This window comes from Canis aureus, chromosome 1 (assembly GCF_053574225.1).
Source record: "Canis aureus isolate CA01 chromosome 1, VMU_Caureus_v.1.0, whole genome shotgun sequence".
Classification (NCBI taxonomy): Eukaryota; Metazoa; Chordata; class Mammalia; order Carnivora; family Canidae; genus Canis; species Canis aureus.
The window spans coordinates 67595979-67620790 of record NC_135611.1 but is presented as its reverse complement, the minus strand read 5'-3'; the positions used below and the strand labels follow the sequence as shown (position 1 = coordinate 67620790).

Genomic DNA, 24812 nt, shown 5'->3' with positions numbered 1-24812 from the left:
GTCCGAGGCAGGGGTCAGGGTTGCGCGCTCTTCCGAACTGAGTTATGGGGACCCCCCAGACCCTGTGCCCCAGCGCTGATCCCCAATGTGACTGTATTGGAGACAGAACCTCCAAAGGGGCAGCTGAGCTGAAAGGACATCTTCAGGGCGTGCCCGCGGCCGTAGGCCCAGTGGCCTCCGAGGGAGAGGAGGGGGCGGTCGGGGGAGTGCACGGGCAAGAGGCCATGGGGGGTCACCGGGGGGTAGCCCTCTGCCCGCCAGAGACGGGCCTCCCAAGAACCTTGCCAGCCCCGTGATCCTGGACTTGAAGGCTTCCCAAGGGCAAGGGAAGACATTTGTTCCCCGAGTTCCCCGGTCTGTAGTGTCTTGCGACGGCAGCCCTCACGCAAGATACGCCCAGATTTTGCCCCCAGGGAGACACAGACACATTGGGCCACAGGCTCAAGGTCATAAGACTAGAGGCCACCAGCTCAAGGTCGTAAGACGAGAGGCCACCGGCTCAAAGTCGTAAGACAAGAGGCTGCCAGCTCAAGGTCGTAAGACAAGAGGCCATCGGCTCAAGGTCATAAGACTAGAGGCCACTGGCACAAGGTCATAAGATGAGAGGCCGCCAGCTCAAGGTCGTAAGATGAGAGGCCACTGGCTCAAGGTCATAAGACTAGAGGCCACCGGCTCAAGGTCATAAGATGAAAGGCTGCCGGCTCAAGGTCGTAAGACGAGAGGCCGCGGGCTCAAGGTCATAAGACTAGAGGCCACCGGCTCAAGGTCATAAGACGAGAGGCTGCCAGCTCAAGGTCATACGACTAGAAAACTCGAGAGAGTCAAGACTCACCCTTGGGAGGAGTGATGACGTCACACGTGTGGTTAAGCACCACACCTATTGGTCTCCTGGGGATGGAGCCTCCCAGGCCTGGGGGTGGGGGCCCTGGGTGCCTGTGGCCCTGGCCTGCACCCACCCTCTGCCCTGGGGTGCAGCGTGCATGGCCTGTCCACTTCGGGCCCTGGTGCATCTGCACGGTCCCTTCCCCCCGGGGAACGACTGGGGATCTGCCGTGTGTGGCCTGGGCAATTTCATGGTTCAGAGTGAACGGGGTCGGCAAACACTGCGAGGACTTCTCCTGCATTAACTTTTCAAATAATAGCAAAACTTACCTTCTTCCGCCGCCCCCAGCATTATCAGTCTCATTATTTCTGTTAAAGGCTGCCTGTGTGGCATTTCCCTGCCTGCTGTCTTTTGGCAGAGGGTTTCTGGGGAAGGACAGGCACGAGAGACAGGGAGAGAAAAGAAAGGGTTTTGGAATTAAAATGACTGTTAATGCCCTGAACTGTTCTAACTGGTGAATTGAGCACTTTTTCACCACCTAAAAATATGTTTAAAATCTTACATGTTTTAAAATAGCCTTTAAAATATGGTAGCGGTTTTGGTAAATACGATCCTAGGCCTCAGTAAACCTAAAGAAATCATGCGGTTGTAAAAATGCAATACTGTGACTCTCGAATGTGAGTTGTGGGATCTTTCTTGAAAATATATGTATATTGGTATGGAGGATGATAAAGTTTACCTCTGAGCTCATTAAACATTTCTTATGAATTTTTTTAATGTTAATTTTACTCCAATTTATTATTTTTATTTATTTATTTATTTATTTATTTATTTATTTATTTATTTATTTATGATAGTCACAGAGAGAGAGAGAGAGAGAGAGAGGCAGAGACACAGGCAGAGGGAGAAGCAGGCTCCACGCAGGGAGCCTGACATGGGACTCGATCCCAGGACCCCGGGGTCGCACCCTGAGCCCAAGGCACATGCTCAACCCTTGAGCCACCCAGGTGTCTCTAAACTTATTCTTTTTTAAAGATTTATTTACATATACATATTCATCTGAAAGACAAATTGTAGGGAGGATGCCAGTGGGGGAGCAGCAGCAGAGGGAGAGGGAGAAGGAGGAAGCAGGACCGCCTCGCCCCCCCAGCTGGACTCTATCCCACAACCCGTAGACCATGACCTGGAGACCACCACCCTTGCCGAAACCAAGAGTAGTAGGCCCAACTGACCGAGCCACCCAGGGGCCCCAAGAAAATAGAACTTATAAAGAATACTTGGGCTCCTTTCCTGATCTTCCACGTATGATGTAATTGAATGAAGACCAGTTGGAGTGCATTGTCCAGTGCCGTGCCATTTATTTATTTATTTATTTATTTATTTATTTATTTATTTATTTATTTATTTATTTATTTATTTATTTTTAAAGATCTTATTTATTTATTCATGAGAGACACAGAGAGGGGCAGAGACACAGGCAGAGGGAGACGCAGGCTCCAGGCAGGGAGCCCGATGTGGGACTCGATCCTGGGACCCCGGGGTCATGCCCTGAGCTGAAGGCAGGCGCTCAACCACGGAACCACCCAGGCATCCCCCACCCCCCGCCGGTGCCTTTTATATCATAGTGCCATTCGGTACAAATACTGAGACACTTAAAAAATGATAAAGTTATACGTATTGGATAATTGTTTTATACTTTCCTTGACTTTATATGTCTTAGAGCCACAGGATAAGCATGGCTTAGTTTCTGAAACCATGGTAGTGTTATTCCACTTAGTGTTACGACACAGCCTTGAGAAGGCGTCCTTTTCTAGTGAAGTTTGCTCAGGGACCAGCTCCTCACCTGCTCTGTGTGCAGGACTCTTGCAGGATCAGAAGCAACAGGAGCGTATGCCTTCTTGCACTTGATGCACATTGTGTGTGAGACTCTAAACACGCTGCCTCCGGAATGACTTATGAAAATGTTTTTCCTATCATGGAACCTCTTTGTTATTTTTTGCATTTCTCTGTGTCCACTTGAGTAGGAAATACATTTTATTTTCAGAAAGAGACATTTGTCTTTATAAGTTACAATTGTCTTTATAAGTTCGTTTAATACCTGAATGTGTACTCTTCAATTTACGGCACCGAAATCGGTTGCTGTGGAAATATTTTCCGAACCTTATGCCTCTATGATTTGTGGAAAGTGTATCAGAGAATCACATGAATTGTTCTTTTTTTCCCTCTTTTTAAAGTGCGCTCTTTTCTCATGCCTACTCACAATAAAATAAGAGAATGTAATTTATGAGAAATATTTTTTTCATATAGAGTAGTTTTTCTCTCCCATTAAAGATCAATGGCTTTATGTCTTAGTGTAATTTTTTTTTATGTCCGTAAACTCGTTCCAGTTTTACAGGATCCTATTTGCCAGTGAAGAGTGAAAGTAGTTACTACATTTTTTATGATAGCTGACATTCACTTTTATTTCAAGAATTCTCATCAGATTTCAAATAATTGAATGACATTTACATTTATTTATTGAAAAACATCAATAGCACTAACACTAATATAAGCTACAATGATTTTCTTCTTGAACCTCATCCCCTCAGTGCCAACTCCCAGAAATGCTAAATCTGGATTACCTGTTGGCAAAGCTAACTGTAATAGGAGGTTTTCCTTTGCATTCCCTCCAGTTTTGCTTGGAATTATCTAGACTGCTTCTGATTGTGAGCTCAGTTCCCATGTATGTTTCTTTCAACAGCACCAAGCAATTCACTCAATTCTAACACTATCTACTTGGACTTAACATCAGATCCCACAGCTTAAGGCCTTGGTCCTCTACGACTGTCTCCACTTCCCCTTGAGATGCCAGTGCAAGTCCCAGTTGTCACTCTCACGTCTGAGCAACCACCTACAGATGGGAGGTTCCCTCAGCTTCCTCCTTAAACTTGTCAAATTTGCTAGAATGGCTCACAGAACTCAGAGAAACATTCTACTTACTGGATCGCCAATTTATTATGAAAGGATATAATTCAAGAAGAGCAAGATGGAAGAGAAGTATAGGGCAAGGTATGGAGAAAGGGCCAAAGATCTTCCGTGTTCTTTGGGCTTGCCATTCTCCCTGAACCTCCACATGCTCACCACCCTGGAACCTCTTTGAACATTATCCTTTTTGGGTTTTTGTGGAGCATCCATGACAGAGGGAGGCATGGTTGACTGGATCACTGACATTGGGTAATCAGTTCAACCTGCCGCCCTTCTCCCCTTCCTGGAGGTGGTGGGGGTGTGTGATTGAAAGCTTATCCCTCCAGACACGGGGTTGTTTCTCCTGGCAACCAGCCCCCATCTTGGGGAGTTTTCCCTGAAGGTGACCTCATTAACATCGGCTCAGGTGTGGTTGGAAGGGGATTTTGATGAATATCAAGATGCCTTTGTTACTCTTACAACCTAGGAAATTCCAAAGGTTTTAGAAGCTCTGTGTCAGAAACAGAGATGAAGATTATATATATATATTTTTTATAAATCACAATATCATAATGCTCAGCGTGGTTCAAAGATAATTATCTGCATTTGTTTAGGCTACAAATACCATATTATCTTGGATCCTAGAGTAGGCAACTGTGCTTGGTGGATGCCCAGCATCTACTCCTTATTCCGATAGCAGCATCCAGCTTTCACATTGGTAAACTGTCCTTCCTCGTTGTGTGTAGTCTTGGAGGAACTTTCAGCCACGGTATCCTGCCCTCCTTTAGGGTAGGTGGCTTAGCTATATTGGGAAAATAAAAGCCCTATTCTAGGATTTCTTTTTTTTTTTTAAGATATGAATGTTTTAATTTTTTAATCATTTTATTTTTTCATCATAAATGTACTCGTTAATGCCCATCCCCTGTTTCACCCATCCTCCCACCTGCCTCCACTCTGGTGACCATCAGTTTGTTCTCAAGAGTTAAGAGTCTATTTTGTAGTTTGTCTCTGTCTCTCTCTCCTTGCTTTTCTTTGCTCACCTGTTTTGTTTCTTAAATTCCACATGAGTGAAGTCCTATGGCATTTCTCTTTCTCTGACTGACTTCTTCCTCCCTGCCCCCCCCAAGTTTTTATTTAAATTCAAGTTAGTTAACATATATTGTAGTTTTGGTTTCAGGAGTAGAATTTAGTGATTCTTCACTTGTGTACAACACCCAGTGCTCATCCCAACAAGGGCCCTCCTTCATGCCCACCACCTGGTTAGCTCATTCCTTACCCACCTCCCATGTGGCAACCCTCAGTTTATTCTCTGTAGTTAAGTCTTTTCTGGTTTGTCTCACTTTTTTCATCTTATTTTATTTTCCTTCCCTTCCCCTATGTTCATCTCTTTTGCTCCTTAAATTACATGTGAGTGAAATCACATGGTATTTGTCTTTTCTCTGACTTATTTTGCTTAGCATAATACTTTCTAACTCTGCATTGTTGCAGATGGCAAGATTTCACTCTTTTTATGGCTAATTAATATTCCGTGTGTGTGTGTGTGTGTGTGTGTGTGTGTGTCTTTATCCGTTCATCTATCGATGGGCACTTGGGCTGTTTCCATAGTTTGGCTGTTGTAAATAGTGCTGTGATAGACATAGGAGTGTATGCATCCCTTTGCATTTGTGTTTTTGTATTTTGTATTTTTGTATTTTTTTGTTTTTTATTTTTTTGTATTTGGGTAAATACCCAGTAATGTGGTTCCTGGATCATAGGGTAGTTCTGTTTTTAGTTTTTTGAGGAACCCTCATATGGTTTTTCACAGTGGCTGCACCGATGTGCATTCCCGCTAATGGTGCAAGAGCGTTCCTTTTTCTCTACATCCTCCCCAACGCTGGTTGTTTCTTGTTACCCTAGGATTTGTTCGAGAGAACAAGAAAGTCGTTCGCTAATAGGTAGAAGAAATTTTAAGATTCGCTTGTGGCATTCATCTTTTTTGCCTTGTGGAGAAAGCAGGGAAAGGGTGTTAGAGAGAGGACCTGGAGATCCCCTGCCATGTTTAAGAATCCATGGTTCCAACAGTTAAAAACAAGACACCAGGCCTAAAACGGACTTGCTTATCGTAAGCTTTGTGTTACCAAACCAAAACCTAATTACAGTTCTGGCTCTCCCAGAAATGGATTCTTAAACCAGCCAACCAGGAAGCCTCTGATCAGCATTAGGTAATCTGCCTCATGGCCTTGGCATCCCTTAAAGAAAAGTAACCTTGCAATGACTGGCCCACTTCTTTGCCAAGTACAACTTCCTTGTTCTTGCTTCCTTCTGTCCGTACAAGTCTTTCATTTCATACGGCTCTTTGGAGTTCCTTTCTTTCTGCTAGATTGGGTGCTGCCGGTTTCATGAGTTGTTGAATAAAGCCAATAAGAGCTTTTAAATGTGCGCAGTTGAATTTTTAAAAAATAATTTATTTATTCATGAGAGAGAGAGAGAGAGAGAGAGAGAGAGAAACATGAACAGGAGGAGGGGTAAAGGAGAGGGAGAAGCAGGCCTCCCCCTGAGCAGGGAGCCTGGCACTGGGGCTCGACCCCAGGACCCGGGATCATGACCTGAGCTGAAGGCAGACGCTTAACTGACTGAGCCACCCAGGCAGCCCTGATTTTTGTTTTCTAGCTCAACCGCTTAGGAGAAACTACTGTCTTCCCTGCATATTCATGATTTAATTATTCATCACTTCCTTTGATTACTCAAGTCAATGCATTTTTCCTTTTGCCTAAGCCAGTTTGGGTTTAATTTCAGTCACTTACAACCAAACTGAAAATCATCTCATATTATTTGTGTGTGTGTGTGTGTGTGTGTGTGTGTGTGTGCATGTTCATATTTCTTCTCTCTGATCCATAAATTATTCCCAACAGTTATTATCATAGCACAGATATAATTTTTCTGTTTTTTCCCCAATTCATTCATCTAATGAGTGCATGCTTTTTTCCCTAATATTTTCTATTTGTTATTATGACCTGTATCACGGATGAATTTGTATTGTAGTTTAGTTTGCCATTTAACTTATGTTAAATATTTAGGTTTCCTTTCACATCTTTGAAGTTTTTTTTTTTTTTAAACAAAAATAATGAGGAACTTTGTGCATTTTGAGTAGTATTCCCTGAGTTAATTTCTGAACGCTGTAGTATCAAGAAAAAGATGAATCTATTTTAATATTCTTTTAAAAAAAGATTTTATTTATTTTAGAGAGAGACAGTGTGGGCATGAGCGAGCATGAGCGAGTCGGGGAGAAGTAAAGGGAGAGGGAGAGAGAGAATCTCAAGCAGACTCCCTGCTGAGCATAGAGTCTGATGCAGGGCTCTATCACATGACCTGAGCTGAAATCAAGAGTCGGAGGCCTGACTGAGCCACCCCAGCGCCATGAGACTATTTTAATACTCTTTAATATAAATTCATATTTGTTCCCTAAATAGATATTCCACATTTGTATTGACCATACTACTGTGTTTCACCATTCAGAACTGCATCAGTTTTGTTTATTATAATTTAAAAAATTGATACATGTTACTTTTTTTTTTTTTTGAGAAAAGCAGGGGGCAGTGGGAGAGGGAGAGAATCCTAAGAAGGCTCCATGGCCAGCACAGAGCCTGAGGTGGCGCTTAACCTCATGACCCTGAGATCATGACGTGAGCCGAAATTGGATGCTTAACCAAGTGAGCCACCCAGGTGCCCCCCCCCAAATCAATACATTTTAATAATGTATTCTGTATTTAATTACTTAAGTTCTTTAACTTTTATCTATCAAGTTTTTGTGTAGATTCTACCACCTCCCCTTCTTTTAATTTTTACTACTTTTATCCTATTTCAGCCCATTATCAATTTACTCCTGTATTATTGGAATAAATTCCTAGCTAACATTTTGTGTATTTGGTCTTTCCCATGGCCAGTCATAATTCATCTCCATCACGTATTCAGTGTGCAACCTTGAAGAAGATAGAAAATCTTCAGTTGAGTGCTGAGGATGGAGCTGATGATGGTACTCACCTTAGAGTGGTGTAATGCATGTAGGATGCTTAGCAGGGTATCTAGCACAGAGATGTAAGATAATTATGAAAAATGTATGCACTGGGTATATCCTTCCCTTGAAACCAGTGTGATTTGCCTACTTTTGAGGATCTGTGTTTGTTGACTTTTAACTAGTTACCCTTGGGAATATCTTTTCTCTTTATAGGCAGGATTCTTACGTAATTCCCTTTCCTTTTTTTTGGGTAGACTGGGTCAGTTACTTGGAGGATAAAGATTCACTGACAAAGAGAATATAGATATGAGACAAGTGCTAAATTTGTAGAATACTTAAGAATTCTATTAGTTGGACAAAGTCCTCCTTCACATTAGGGATGTTCTGTCCCCAAACGAATACTGACTTTAGTGAGAAAAACAAATGTGTGGCACAGCATTGTTGGGGTTAGGGAGCGAGCGTTTGTTGATCTTGTCACAGAATTCAGAATAATGAACTAACTGTGGACTCTGAAGCCCAATTAAACTTAATGCAAATTCAAAATCTGCCAGTTGCAATCTAAGTTCTATTAGTTAAAGCCATTGTTTAACTTCTTTGTCCAAAACGAGGATAATACCGGTCTTCTGGCTTTTACAGAGATGAAATGAAAAAGAAAATGGTACATAGATTTTTTTTTAAAAAGTATGTTTAGTGCTCAAGAAAAACTGCTGATTATTTTTCATTCCTAGAGGGTATTTTGCATTATTGCTTATCTGGTTATTGTGATTATATTCTGTGATAGTATGTTTCCAGCAGGAGCAACATTCTGTTTCTTCTTGGATTTGGTCAGCTTCTCTTTTCTTTCTATAGTGATTACCTCCAGACTTGGTCCCCTTGCAGAGCTCCTCTACCTTGCTCTGTGGGCTCTCCCTTTGTTTACTAGCATCCTTACTGTAGCCCAAATAGTCCTTTTTTCTTTTCTCCTTTTGTTCTATTTCATTTTTGTTTTTTTATTTGTAGCAACATACATTGAGTTAGATCTGTGTCTCTTTTCCATGAATGGGAACTTGTCTTTGTAATAATAATGATTACCATAAAGGAGGAATTATTTGTGTGTGTGTGTGTGTGTGTGTGTATGTGCATTTTTTTTCTTTATCAATGTATTTTTAAATAAAATTGTATATATTTAAGGTTTGCAACAGGATTTCATATACCAATATATATAGCGATAATTCAGCTAAGATAATTATCATTTCCTTATGTAATTGTGTGTGTGATGAGTGCACCTGAAATCAACTATTTTTGCATATTTTCAGTGTTCAATACAATATTAAGTAGAGTCATCTGCAAATATTTCCAGTGAATGATTTGTTAGATATAACATTTTAATGATATGGATCTCTCTGATGCCAGGCAATTTTTTCTCTTTCCACTCTTATTTTTCCCTAAGTGAAGGGAATTGTTAGAAGTTTGATTGCCACAGAACTGAATGAAGACTAACTAGCCTGAGTGCTGGTGATTTGTTTAGAACCAGATGATAAATGTTGATCTGTGCCATTGTAAACAATGGTTTTGTATTTAGAATGTCATTACTTAAGTCATTAAAAAAGTCATTATGGATTGATTTCATCAAAACCATAGGTTAACGTTCTTATAGACTACCAGGTCTTTCTGATAATTTTCCTTATTGTATAGTAGTTGAATTGTAATTATGTAGCTTGTGTTTATTTGTGGGTAGCATTAAAACTTCACATAATTAACATTGTTATATGTAGATCATTCTTCCTTTTTATTGTGGGTTCAGAGATTCCACTCTAATGCTTTTGATCCTATGAGCATCCTGTTGAGATTGTCTGCTTGTTAAGATGGAAATTTAATTTTTATGAGGTTTGTATGTATTTTGAAGCAAATTAAAATTAGAGCAGTTAGGGTTGTGGATTTGATTTGTATTTTATGAAAGGAAGCAAAGTATTAAGTTTAAAAATATGATTTGATTTGAATGAACCATGCTAATTAAATTTGTTTTTGAGGACGGTATCAGAAAAAATATAAATGGAGATAAATTTTCATTGACTCTCTTTGCATTTAAGAAGCATAACTCAATATTTCCTTAACCCTTTGTTTTTAAAATAGGGCAGTAACAAAAAGTCATATACAAGTGCCTTATTACCTTGTAAAGGATCACTCAGGAAATATTTTCTTCCTCAGTTTATTTCTGATCATGGGAACATATAGGTGTTGCTATTATCATTTGATAACTGACTCAATAGCAATGAAATTAGCAGCACCGAGTCAGTCTTATTCAAATTTGTTATATCTAGTATTCGACTGTTAACTTGTTAAAACTTGGAGACAGTTGTTTATTGAAGGCTAACTATTCACTTCAAAATTTACCTATGGTTATAGACAGGATTGAGAATGAATGACCTATAGAAAAGCATTACTTCTCTAAAAAAATTAAATCTTAATTTTACTGTTAGGAGTTCAGAATGCTGCTAGGCATTTATTTGATAGGACTTCTCTGGAATAAAATAGTAAGAAAGGTTAGTGGAACTGAAACCCACTATTCTTGGGGGCAATATAGGTCTGTTAAAAGACTGAGAGTGATGGGTAAGCCCACTAATACCAAACGAGAAAAATAAAAATCTTTGGTTTTCTTTGATACACACGGCAATTGTAACGTGTATATCTTGAATTCACCAGCTACTGTATTCAAAGGACCCTTTGGTCAGTAGCTAAGATAGGTTCTGGGGAGTCAAGGGACACTGGGGATGTATAACAGAGCCATGAAGAGGGGAAATTAATTGAAAAGGAAATGACCGATTCTGGAAATTACCAGGACATCCTGCCCAGGATGTCATTACCAAATCTGTGCTCCATTATTTTTATGAAAAGATAAAATTCATACACATTTGAGGACAATGGCAAACTGAGACATAATTGGCCGGTGGTAATAAAGGACATTTCATATCACATTAGTCTAGTATTTTTAATTAGGGTTTCAGTTTAATTATGCTTTAATTCTAAACTAGTTGCAGGCGCTGTGTGAAGATAAGAGTACAGAGATGGAGGACCAACTCCTCAAGTGGTAGCCGTGATTGTACACAACATGACATGACTGCACAGCCTAGGCTCTGTGACCTGAGTGCTTAGGGAAAAGTGGGAGTTCCTTCAGTGCATTCGATTTCCATTACCTTTCTGTTTCCTCGTTACTCAGGAAGAGAATCCGGCTCAGTATTCCTACACTTACAGTGTACTAATTCATAATATCTAAGGAAGAGAGATGAGAAGGAAAAGGACGCTAAAAATCAGAATTATAATACTTTTGGATTATATTATTTTTATGTAAGTCATGCTGCTTTTTCCCACTTAAACACTCTGAGTGGCAGAAAATGCGACCTCAATGAGTCAATAGAATAAAATACTTTGGTAGAAAAAAAAATGCTGCTCTTGTAGGTCTTGATAACGTAATTATTGATAATATAATGTATGTCAAGCATTTAAAAATGAATAGAGACATGGCTGGACCCAGTGTTGATGGCATTACTACATCATTAAGGGCCTGTGTCTAAATACTTAGTAATTAGACTTCAGGTTAGTAAAATTTTATTTTGATCTGGAATCATTTATCTAAGGAAGTGAGCCCTGCCTTGGCTCAGCTCAGAGGAAAAGCACGGAGTGGACGCATTGGGGCGTGAATAGGATTCACTACCTGGTTCCTCCTTGCTCTGACTTCATTTGTTGTTGTCTGGGGGAACGAGAGCTGCTCATTGGCTCAATGCCTTTACTTGTAGGAGACAGATGCTATCTGGTCTCTCCTGTCAGAAGAATTCCCAGAATAAGCCGTTCAACGAAGAACAATCGGTGTCTTGTTGATCGCAAACACTGGGGATCCTCTGTATTCTCTTGCACCTTGTGTGGGTTTTTTGTTTTGTTTTGTTTTTTATCGTCCATGTGTGTCCATCAGTAGCAAAAACTTCACTGACTAACTCAAGTGGCACACTGGTGGCTTTGGAAGAGAGACCGCTTTTCTGTGATTTGGCTGTTAGCTTCGTCGTATCTGAAAGTGGCCCCACGGCTAGTTCATCCGCAGCAGCTCTGTTGGGCCTGTCTCCCAGGGTGTTCCTGTTTTTGTCTTCTGATGTACCCACTTTATTTCTTTTATTTTTAAGATTTTATTTATTTATTTATTTATTTATTTATTTATTTGAGAGAGACCTTGTACAAGTGAGCATGGTCGGGGAGGGGGAGGAGGAAAGGGAGAAGCAGGGAGGCCGATGCGAGACTCGATCCCAGGACCCTGGGGTCACGTGAGCCGAAGGCCGACGCTTAACCGACAGCCACCCGGGCGCCCCTGAATGTATACACTATATAAACCAGTCTTTGTTTCCAGTCTTCCTTCTCCATCACCTTCCCCTTGGTGACCAAACATTCACAGTCACAAGTTTCTTTAGCTCTGCACCCATTTCAGGGTACCTTAAGCAATCCATTGGTGCTGGAAACAAATCTACTATCGTGCGGTTTGATGTATGAAGAGAGAGAGAGAGAGAGAGCTGGGCCCCAGGGCCATTGAATAGATTTATTTTCAGTCTTACTTACAGGCTGAGGTTCGGCGTACGGCCCGGGCTATTTGACTCAGAGCTCCACCTCTTCTTCAGGCTGGAAAGTACAGCTGACGGTCGAACAACACAGGGGCTAAGGCCACTGACCCCCCAGTGCCATTGAAAATCCACATCTCACTCTTGACCCCCCAGAAACTTTGCTAGCAGTTGACCAGGAGCCTTCCCAGCAACCGAAAGTACCCATATTTTATCATAGGCATTACACACCGTGTTCTTACAGTTAGAGCAAAGAAGATGCTATTAAGACAATTACAAGAAGGAAGGAATGCCCTTCGGGTACTGTACTGTGTTTATTGAAAAAGAAAATCCAGGTAAAAGTGGACCATGCATAGTTAAAACCTGTGCTGTTCAAGGGCATTTGTACTGTTCCGCATGATCCAGCACAGGCCCTGTCCGGGCTCCGTCCGTCCGTCCATCTGTCTTCTTGTTTGAGGAAAGCAGGAACGTGCTTCCTGCCACTCGGGGTGAAGTGTTAAGAGCAAGCAAGCCACAACATTAAAGAAACCCTGTGAATTGCTGATTTGTGTTAATGCCTAAAATCCATATAAGCAGGATTTACGTATTCATTTATTTTTATTCATTTTATTTATTTATTTATTTATTTATTTATTTATTTATTTATTTATGAACGAATCGATGAGAACAAGTTAAAATCTGAGAAGAAAATACACAGCAGCCAGATGGTCCATTTTAGAACCCCTCTTGAGTGAGTTAACAAGCCTTTATTGAGTGCTTGACTTCTGGAAAATAGGATGCTGTATGTACTGGAAGAGAGAAAATACCCGTAAGACCCCCATTCCTTCAAGCACGTAAATCTCGTTGTTGGAGGCCCTTGAAATGCATATTTATAAAAAAATTCTTGGTAGAAATTGAGGACTACCTCTAAGTTAACAATATTGCAATTTATTAATTCATTTATTTTAAAAGGTTTTGTTTGAGGGATCCCTGGGTGGCGCAGCGGTTTGGTGCCTGCCTTTGGCCCAGGGCGCGATCCTGGAGACCCGGGATCGAATCCCACATCGGGCTCCCGGTGCATGGAGCCTGCTTCTCCTTCTGCCTACTATGTCTCTGCCTCTCTCTCTCTCTCTCTCTCTCTCTCTCTCTCTCTGTGACTATCATAAATATAAATAAATAAATAAATAAATAAATAAATAAATAAATAAAAGGTTTTGTTTGAGAGAGAGAGGGAGAGCACGAGTGGGGGAGGCCAAGGGAGAAGAACCTCATGCCAGCGTGAACTTCGAAGCCCAGGGCTGCCTCGTTGAACAGAAACACCCTGCAAGCATGGTCTTCTAATTTTGATGCGTAAAGTCCTAAGAGCAGTTTTAAGATAAATATGGGAGTCAAATAGACTTCCATTTCTAATTCCAGTTTCAGAAAGCAGAAGATTTATTTAAAAGGCCGATTAGGTGATCCCTGGGTGGCTCAGCAGTTTAGCACCTGCCTTTGGCCCAAGGCGTGATCCTGGAGTCCCAGGATCGAGTCCCATGTCGGGCTCCCAGCATGGAGCCTGCTTCTCTCTCTGCTTCTCTCTCTCTCGGTCATAAATAAATAAATAAATAAATAATAAATAAATAAATGGCCGAATTAACTATCCTATTTTTGAAGTAATTTTGAAGTGTATTTTCATCTCCTCCATGGTCTTTAACTTTGTTCTACCGTTAAGACTAAACATAGAGCCAGTTACTTAGCTCACCTGTTCACCGCCGTGGGCCTACACCTCCTTTACCAGGAGCTCTGCCCGGATTCAGGATGTGAGACCCGTTAACCTTTTTAAAAATTGGCAGTTTTGCCCACCAGATGCTTTGCCTCTCGGTCGCTTTATAGCGTTCGATGCGTCCAACATGCGGCCACCACCCAGACCGACCCGTACAGGTGGTAGGACATTGGGCCCGACGCGCCTTTTAAGCGGTGGCCTCATCCATGATCCCCCTGGTTCTCCAGCGCGTGGGCAGTACGTGTTGCGAGGGTGGGGTGTCAAGGCCCCCCACTATCAACAAAGCATTTCACACCTTTCTCCCTGCCCGCCTGTGCCCTCGCCCGTGCCCTCGCCCTTGACCTTATTCAGTAAGTCGCCCTCAGGTGCCTGACACATTCTGATCCCGTCACGGCTCTGCGGTTCACCTGCTGTAGACGGCGAGGTTGTTGGGGTGCCTGGGGAGCCCCGGCACGCAGAGTGTCTGCCTTTGCCCCGGGCTGGACCCCTGGGGCCTGGGATCGGGCCTCATGGCCAGCTCCGTGCTCGGCTCAGACTCCACTTGTCCCTCTCCCCACGGTGTGCTTGTGCTCTCTCCCCCTTCCCCCCTCTCTCTCCCCCCTCTCTCCCCCCTCCCCCTCCCTGTCTCTTGTCCCCCTCTCCCCCCTCTGTCCCTACTGTCTTCCCTTCTCTCTCCCCACCTTACCCCTCTCTCTGCCCCCTCTTCCCCCTCTCTCTCCTCCTCTCTTCCCCCTCTCTGCCCTCTCCCCTGTCTCTCCACCCTCCCCCCTCCTTTCTCCCCTTTGTCCCCCTTCTGTCCTCCCTCTGTCTCCTACCTCCCCCCTTTCTCCCCCTTCTCTATCCCTCCTCTGTCCCCCCTCTCTCCCCCCTCTCTCCTCTCTCTCCTCTCTCTCCCTCCAATAAGGAAATAAAAGCCTTAAGAAGAATGAAGGGGACAGGATGGACGGAGGAGGACAGGAGAGGTAGAAAGGGGCGGTCTGTAGGCCGGCTGACTGTCGGGGCGCAGGGGAAGACGTGGAGTAAGAGGCCTGAGCGTGGGCGGGAGGCCGGGGAGCGTGGCGGGCGGGGGACCCTGCAGAAGGCTGCCCTCACCTGCGGGAGGGGGGTGCGGCACCGAGGGAGACGCCCTGCAGAACTGGGGGTCCAGGGCGTGGGTGGACCCGGAGGTCAGGGGGGAGCCCGGCCACGGCTCCTGGGTGCCAGCCTTGGCCCATGGGTGGAGACCTGGGCAGAGTGAGGCCCGACGGCAGTGCCCCTGTGCCCCCCATGCCCCCTCCCCTGTGCCCCCCGTGTCCCCCTGTGTGCCCCCTCCCCCATGCCCTCTGTGCCCCCTGTGCCCCCCGTGCCCTCCTGTGCCCTCGTGCCCTCCTGTGGTTCCCCGTCCCCCCATGCCCTCCCATGCCCCCTGTGCCCCCTGAGTCCTCCTGTGACCCCTTGTGCCCTCCCATGCCCCCGTGCACCCCCCGTGCCTCCCCAGGAGGCCACGGGGAACTGACAGGTGCAGAGAGCCACTGATAGTGGTTGTGGTCCCAGGTGGCCTCCTGCGGCTTTCTCAGGCGGGGCCTTCTAGAATACTCCAGTGTAGGAACAAGTTTATGCGAGACTCTATTGAAACCTCAAGACAGAAAGCAGGAGCTCTAAGTAGGAAATAACCCCCGTGATGTGGAGGGTCGGGGAGCCCCGGACTGGGGGGGATGCCCCGGATGCCCCCCCAGCAGCTCCCTGCGCGGGGCACGTCAGGCTGAGGCTCCAGGGGAGGGCGCAGCGCCGAGTGGCCTGGGCAGCATCGGGGGTTGCAGTGAGCGGGCCGGGAGGCCGTGCGGGAGCTGCCCTCAGCAGATGGTGGGGGGGCAGGTAGGCTGAGGTGGGAGCCTCCGGGACCCTCCAGCCATGCATCTCGGACTCTTTTTTTTTTTGTTTAGATCTTGTGTATTTATTCACTGGAGACCGAGAGAGGCAGAGGCGCGGGGAGAGGGAGAAGCGAGGAGCCCGATGCAGGGCTCGATCCCGGGCCCCAGGTCACGGGGTCACGGCCTGGGCCGCCGCCCACCCTGGAGCCCCAGGCACCTGTAGGGAGCTGAAAGCAGGGCTCCATCCCGGGTCATGGGGTCATGGCCTGGGCCGCCGCCCACCCTGGAGCGGGGGGCACCTGCAGGGAGCCGCATGCGGGCTCGATCCCAGGCCCCAGGTCACGGCCCGACTCTGAGCCCCAGGCCTCGCCTCCTGCCGTGGCTGCCGACCCGGGCACCGTGTGCAAACACCAGCTGCATGCCCTCGTTCCCGGGTTCAAGCAGTGGCAGGCCCGCACCTCTCCCAGCTCGTGAACAGCGTGGGCACGAGGCTAGGAGCTGGATTCCGGGGTCGGGGTCCCACCTGGACACCCCCCGCCCCTGCCTCCAGGCCCTCTGGGCGGTGGCACCTGCGGTGACCTCCGGGGCAGGTGGCGCCCGGACACAAGCCAGGCCTGGTGTCGCAGGCCCATGAAGAGGCGGGAGCTTCAGTGTCCTCGCCTCCACTTGGTCTTCATGGGACAAGAATTGTCAGCGGCTCCCTGGGGTCCCTGACTACGTCCTGGTGTGTCAGGCTCACGTCACACGGGAGTTTTTCATTTCTGAGTGCTGTGTGAACGACTAGGGGACAGTAGCCTTGTCTTTGGTGCTTTCAAATAATATTAATTGATTGGTGGTGGTGACTTCTCTTGGAAGTTTCGCTTTGAGATTTTAATTTATAGCTTGTAGCAGAGAGATGGCAACTTTATGGTAAATGTTGAATACAACCGTGAAAATAACATTATTACCTTCTCTCCCTGGCTACATCTGCTAGAGACTCCTAAGTGTAACTGTGTGCATTTTCTTTAACAGAATTTGTTAGCTTCTTTTCTGAAATAAAATCGGCTTGCTTTATTAGTCATAAGTATGTTACTTTTCCTAAAACTTAAGTTGGGGTAGTTTCACACCAAAATGGGTAAACATTTTTATTCTTCTTGGCTTCGTTGCTCTGACTTCTTCATAAAATTTGGAAATCACATTTTAACTTTTCATTGCCTTTTTTATTAAGTGTTTGGAATGCTAAGCACATGGAAGCATCTTGATTTTTACTAGGTTGTGGTAACAGCCTAGTCAAATTTGATTTTTTTCAGTCTCCAGATTGATTTTTTAAAACCGTTTAGAAAGAACCCATACTTGTTGATGCCATTTATCATCTTGTAGGTTTTAATGTCATATTGTCCAAGTTCCTCAGTAATTATTTGCAGGTTTCCAGGACTTAAATAAATAGTAAGCCATAAACCTGAAAAATATACAGTAATTTGTGGAATCAAACCAAAATAAAATTATACCTTCTTACCCGTGAGTGAAAAGCTACATTATTTAAAGACCACCAAATTATAGGAGAAAGAGGGTTGAAAACCAAAACCTAAATCTACATATTTTAGACACTTATTCAACTAAACTTGCTTTATTAAAATCACTTTAAGATGCTCCAGTGAATTATTTATACATATTTTATCCAAAGATTCACCCCTAACTGCCAATACTGCTGACATAGGTTCAGTTGAGTTGACCTCAAGCTAAAAGGATGCTTCCCAGTGCACGGGACATGCTGAACAGATTCGTGACCATGATACTGTGTGACGTGTTTTTGAGGGTGTGTTTATATGATCCCAATAAAAACTACATCCCTTCTTGGTAGGAGAGGAGAAGGTGCTGGTGCACAGAAGGATTGCCGTGGGGAGGTGAGGTTCTGGAGCAGCAGAATGAGATCTGCACTATGACTGTCCTCTTTTGGGGATTACAGAACGAAATAACAAATGAGACGTAGCAGAAAACTTTGATTTTTGCATTTTTGCAAAATCATTTCTGCATTTTTGAAGAAAAGGACTTGGTCTATCAGAACCAGTGCTGATTTTTTTGAGGAATGAATGCGATGTTGATCGAATGACTTTGATGCCATCATGAGATACGGAACACCACTACCTGACGCCAGCCTTTATACTAGGATGCGGCTGCAAACTCTCTCTCGCATTAGGAAGTGCAATCCGCCTCCTCTCTAAAATAGGTTTAAACTGTTGTCCTCATCAGTAAAATATGATTGACTCTCAATCAAAGTGGTATTCCAGCTCGGTCCCCTCCGTTGATGCTTCAGATCTTTTAAAGACGGTATCCCGCAGGGGTGCCCCGAAGTGTACCTCAAGCTTACCGTGTTTAAAAGCAGTTGTATTATTTGCTCTCAAGCTCGCTTGATTATAATCCTCCCTGGTTGCACGTACCCAACTGATCCTTCTCCCTCTTTCCTTTCCTGCACCAGCTCCTGCACTGTCTCCTTAAAGTCCCGCTTGCCTGTCTCTGGCTCCCTCCTGTTCCAGTGATGCTTTGATTGAGACCCTCGGGCTAGGGTCAGTGGGCAGTGCAGGAGGCTCCCTACTGGGTCGCCTGCCTGGGCTGCAGGAGTGACCTCTAATCCATCCACCTCGCGCTGGGCTCTCAAAGTGGTTGATCTGAAACAAAAATCTGATCATGTGAGCCCTGCCTGACATGTTTGCTGCCTCCCGGCTGCCCACAGAACACAGCTTTCCTTCTTAAACAGTTTCCATGCACAAGACACTCTTCAAATATATTATCTCGTATAATCCTTGCAGCAAGTAAGTGAGGCGCTTACCACCTCTTATTATCTCCATTTTTCAAATGTGGAAATAGACACAGAGGGATTGTGTGCCTGGCCTGGGTCACGAGGCCGCAGGACGACAGTGGGGCCTGATGCTGGGTCCCCTTTGTAGACACTGTGCGCTGGTGCTTCTGACTCAGCTTCCCCTAAAGGCAAGGCTTGAAAGTCAAACCGACCAGAGAGGATGCGCTCGTTCTGTATCATCACCTGCCCACGTGTGGGGTCGCCTTGCCACGTTCTGGAAAGGAGTCCGTTTTAAGTTTTACAGCATAAGGTTAACGTGGAAAGGCGAGGAACCGATCTTGGCCTGGGCGCTGGACTGTCATAAGCACTAGTGGCTCTTAAGTTGTTAGTGCCTCGTGTGGCTTCAGTTTTAGTTGAGTCACTTTTAAATGTTTTTTGCAGCACTCAGACATGATCTTTTTCTTGAGCACGGTCTTTTCTTGCCGCTGTATCATGGACGGTTTGGGGCATACACTTCGCTACAGAGAAAAATATAATGACGCTGAGCCATTGGGATGAAGATATTTCACTTCTTGCTTCTGCCTGAGGCAATCCTGAGTTGTAAGCTGTTGCAGAAGTTGAGAAAACTTTAAAATTTTTATGGATGGAGCCATCGAAAGCTTTCTGTCCAAAAGTTAAGTTTCGTTTGAGAAAGGGAACATATAAATCCAAATGCGTAGCCTCATTTTGCTAACTCTCTACCCTTCTTTCAACCCATGGTTTATTCTGAGCATTTATTCTATTTTCTGAGGTCATTCATTTTCCTTCTAGTGTCAGATAGGTTGGAAAATAGTTTTATCCATTGAAACATGTATTGTTTCTTGATCATGGTTGAAACTTTGGTGAATAAATTAAAATGGGTAAATTTCTAAATGCATCTTCCATGTGAGAAGCCTTCATCTCTTTGATAATGGCCATCACGTCCCCCTACGTCACCGCTCCTTTAAATAAATATTCAGGTTCCACCCAGAACATGACTTTCACTTATTTCACCATTATGATCCCACTTGGAATTAGAAGACCCATGTATATAAGCAGGTATCGTTTTGTGTCCTAGAAAATCAGTGGCGGTTATCTTAAATAGAACCATCTTAGGGGCTGAATTGTGTCCCCTCAAAATTCATGTGTTTGGAGTCCTAACTCCCAGTATGTCAGAATGTGACCATATTGGGAGATGGGGCCTTTGAAGAGATACTTAAAGACAATGAGGTCATATGTTGGGTCCTCACCTCATATGACTGGTGTCCTTATTAGGAGAGATTAGGGCACAGAGATGGTGAGGAGGTTGCCATCTGCAAGTGAAGGAGAGAGGCCTCAGGAGGAACCAAACCTGCTGACACCTTGATCTTAGACTTCTGGCTTCCAGAATTGTGAGAAAATACATTTCAGTTGTTTCAGCCATCCAGTCTGTGGTATTTTGTTATGACAGCTGCAGCAAATTAAGATAGTCTGTAAACTTCATGCCTTAATTCCTCAAACCTGAGATAGTGATTATTTAACCTTGATTTATTTGTAGCCTTGGTAGATTAAGTAAAAGGGATGATTTATGGGCAGACTGAAAATTGATATTATCCAAAACCATGTTAGTTTTTTTTTTTTCTTTTAAGATTTTATTTTTAAGTAATGTCTACACCAAACGTGGGACTTGATGCCACAACCCTCAGATCAAGAGTCACCTGCTCCCCTGGCTGAGCTGGCCACATGCCTTCCTGTTAGCTGTTGTGGGTGTTTCTTCTCTACTTTTACTATAGAAGGGAATGTTCATTCTAAAGTAAAAGCAATGAAAGTTTAAAAACACAGCTTTTGAACAGAAGTGGTAGCTTTACAGGATAGGTTTTGTATACGGATGAGAAAGAAATTTTGATGATTTGAGTCTTGAGAACATTTGCCTGAGTAAATGGTCTGTAGCCTGAGAGACTTTAGGACCATGCCAGTTGAGGAGTTCTAAAAGTTCTAAAGTTCCCTAAAGAGTACTTGAAAGATAGGGAGTAATAGATGAGTCGTTTAGTATTTATGAACATCTGATTTCTAATCACGAACTGATGCCATCTTGGATTCTGTGATGCCACAAGTTAGGAAAAATTTTCATTTTGCATTAATAAGAGTAAACATTGATTTGGGAAAGAATCACCAATTGATGCCAAATTGGGGGCAGGAGAAGTTTGAGGGAGAGCAAAATATTTACATGCTCCTAAAGCATCTCCTTATAGGTTTTTTATTCATTGCAAAGACAAAAAATAGTGCCTATAGTGGAGAAATGGAACATCAAAATGACCACCATTAAAGAGGGGCAGATGTGTGATCTGGGTTTGCTGCCATGAGAGAAATGTAAAATCACTTTTGTAGCATTCTGACAAACACATTATCTGAATGGAATCATGAGGAAGTGTCAGGTAAAGCCCAATAGAGGAGTATTCTAAAAAAAAATACCTGGCTTTTCTCCTCGTATTTTGGCAATGTCATGAAAAGACAAAATGGCAATGTCATGAAAGAGAAAGGTTGAGGAGTTGTGCTGGATATAAGAAGACTCTGAGAAGTGCCAGTTAAATGCAATTCATGACTCTTGATCGAATCCTAGACTGGGAAATCCAGTTAAAAAGGACATACTTGAGCTAGTTGACAGTGGGATATGGGCTATGAATTCTGTTGTAACCGGCAAATTTTTTTTTTTCTGTAAAGGACCAAATAGTAAATTTTTTTAGGCTTTGTAGGCCATCTTGGCTCTCTTGTACCAACTCTCCAATTTTGTTATTGTTCACATTGTTGCCGTGGCAACACACAAAGAATGGGCATGGTTGTGTTCCAGCAAAATTGTCTTCACAGAATCAGTTGGCAAGCCAGGGGTTGACCCTTAGGGTTGCTGAACCCTGCACTATATAATCATATTGTGTCAATGTTAAAGTTTCCAAGTTTGCTAACAGCGTCAAGGTTATGTAAGAGAATGTTCTTGTAGTTTGGAAATACATACCACGGAAACACTGGAGGATTAAGGGCATGTTGTTGTATGCTACCTACTATCAAATTGTTTAGGAAACACACATAAGTTGGATAGGATTATAGAATAAATGTTAAAACATTTGGAAAGATAAAGAGAAAATAAATGTGATGGCGTGTTGAAAATTGGTTAGTAAAGGACTAACCAATTAATACAAAGAACAGGATACAAATAATTCTTTGTATTATTCTTGTGACTTCTCTGTAAGTTTGAGATATTTTCAAAATAAAAAAGATAAAAGCAAATTAAAAGAGTTCCCTCTGCTTAAAGTGGGTAGGGAAGCAAGAGACAAAACTAACGATCAACATACATGCGCACACACACACCTCTTCCCAGTGTTGCACCATCTGTGACATACTGAACCATGTGAATAAACAGAAGCTACAAAACTAGGCTTCTGGGGACTGACTATTCATTTAAAAGGCAGAATTCATGAGAGAGATGAAAACAAAGTACAGAATTAGGAACAAAGGCTCAGCAGAACCTCATTTAGCCTTTGAGCTCTCTTGAAGGACAAAGCTGTGGGGAGAAAGCAAAATGTGGATGTGTTGGTGATATTTTTGCTGTTTTCCTTACCTTCCTCTCAATCCTTTCCTCCCTCAATACCCCCCTTTCTCTTTTTCTTCCTCTTTCTCTCCTTTTGTTTCTCTCATTGGCCTTTTTAAAATCTTCTCTCTCTCTTCCTCTACTTTTTACTTCCCTCTCCTAAGATAGGTAGTAGTACGTGGATTTGCTTCTGGTATATTCTTACTAAACACCAACTGAGTTAAAATCATTGTAGAGAAACCATAATCAGCATAGCTATGTTCAAATCATTGAAAGCCTAGCTCTAAAACCTCAATAAGAAATATCCAGGGTTCATTCCACACATACTCACATATACCTGCTGAACCTTTAGCTTATGATTAAAAATAGGAAAGAATATGATTCACCTTCCATTAGCTTGGTCCATTTCTCAGATAGGCCATTTTCTACTTATTGATTGGCCTGATTTTTGGGGAGTGTGTGTGTGGTTCAGGAGGGCTTTTTTTTCCTATTCAATGCTTTTCTGATTTCTGTTTTCACTTATTTGTAATTGTTTCCCTTTAAGGCATCTCTTTGCTCCAATAATATAGCCCCTATTACAGCTGCTACTCCAATTGCACCTTAACCCAAACTTAACAGCTTTCTTTTTTTTTTTTTGCATGTAAAACAGTGTTATTTTATTTTTTAATGGTGTACAATGTGATGATGTTAATATACATTGTAAAATGGTTATCATGATCAAGTTAGTTGCCATATACATCATCTCACATAGTTATCATTGTTGTGTATGTATGATGGTAACATTTAAGATCTCTCTTAGCATGGATTTCAGGTGACCAGGCAGTATTATTAACTATAGTCACCATGTTGTACATTAGATCCATAGAACTTCTTTTTCATCTTGTAATTGAAAGTTTGTTGATAAACAGCAAAGAAATTGATCAGTAATCAAAAAACAAAACAAAAGAAAAAAACCAAAACCAAAACAAAAACAAAAAACCTCCCAACAAACACAAGTCCAGGATCAGATGGCTTCACAAGGCAAATTTTTACTAAACATTTAAAGAAGTTAACACCTATTCTTCTCAGACTATTCTAAAAAAATAGAAAAGGAAGGAAAACTTTCAAATTTATTCTTTGAGGCCAGCATTATCCTGATACCAAAACCAGATAAAGACACTACTAAAAAATTAGAGAACTACAGGTCAATGTCCCTGAAAAATATAGATGCAAAAAATCCTCAACAAAATATTAGCAAACTGAATCCAACAATCCATTTAAAAGAAACATTCACCACAATCAAGTGGGATTTATTCCTGGGTTGCAAGAGTGGTTCACTATTTGCAAATCAATCATCATGATACATCACATCAATAAGAAGGTAAGAACCATATGATCATTTCAGTAGATGCAGAAAAAGCATTTGACAAAGCACAACATCCATTCATTATAAAAACTCTCAACAAAGCAGGTTTAGAGGAAACATACCTCAACATAATAAAGGCCATATATGAAAATAACATAGCTAACATCATCCTCAGTGATGAAAAACAGTTTTTCCCCTCAGGACAGGTAAAGACAAGGATGTCCACTCTCACTACTTTTATTTAACATAGTACTGGAAATCCTCGCCACAGCAATCAGACAACAAAAAGAAATAAAAGGCATCCAAATCAGTAAGGAAGAAGTAAAACTTTCATTATTTCTGATGACATGATACTATGTAAGAAAACCTGAAAGACCACCAAATAACTGCTGGAACTGATAAATGAATTCAGTAAAGTTTCAGGATACAAAATCAAAGTATAGAAATCTGTTGCATTTCTATACATCAATAATGAAGTGGCAGTAAGAGAAATTAAGCAATCTATCCTATTTACAACTGTGCCAAAAATAATAAGACCCCTAGGAACAAACCTAATCAAATTGGTGAAAGGCCTATACTCTGAAAACTATAAAACATTGATGAAAGAGATCGAAGATAACAGAAAGAATTGGAAAAATATTCCATGCTTACGGGTTGGAAGAACAAATATTGTTAAAATGTTCATACTACCCAAAGCAATCTACACATTTAACACAATCCCTATCAAAATACCAACAGCATTTTTCTCAAAACTAAAACAATTCTAAAATTTGTATAGAACAAAGACCCTGAATAGCCAAAGCAATGGAGCAAAGCTAGAGGTTCTCACAATTCTGGGCTTCAAGTTATATTATAAAACCATAGTAATCAAAACAGTATGGAATCGGCCCAAAAATAGACACATAGATCGATGGAACAGAATAGAAAACCCAGAAATAAATCCACAACTATATATTCAATTAATCTTCGACAAAGCAAGAAAGAATATCCAGTGGGAAAATGATAATCTCTTAAACAAATGGTGTTGGGAAAACTGGACAGCAATATGCAAAAGAAAGAAGCTGGACCACTTTCTTATAGCATATATGAAAATAAATTTAAAATGGATTAAAGACCTAAATGTGAGATCTGAAACCATAAAAATCCTACAAGAGAATCCTACATAGGCAGTAATATTGGCTCT

The 24812-nt window shown here is 42.6% G+C and overlaps 1 protein-coding gene and 1 long non-coding RNA gene across 13 annotated transcripts in view; one reads left to right on the top strand and one right to left on the bottom strand.

Annotated features, from left to right (window-relative positions):
* The window catches only part of PTPRK (protein tyrosine phosphatase receptor type K), a 547287-nt gene that overhangs the window by 27401 nt on the left and 495074 nt on the right, over positions 1–24812 (top strand). The window lies entirely within an intron of this gene.
* Positions 1–24812, bottom strand: part of LOC144286676 (uncharacterized) — a 54975-nt gene that overhangs the window by 12734 nt on the left and 17429 nt on the right. For all 3 annotated transcript variants that reach the window (XR_013354635.1, XR_013354642.1, XR_013354639.1), the window contains exon 4: positions 1153–1248. This is a non-coding gene — a long non-coding RNA (uncharacterized LOC144286676). The remainder of the gene's footprint in view (positions 1–1152; positions 1249–24812) is intronic.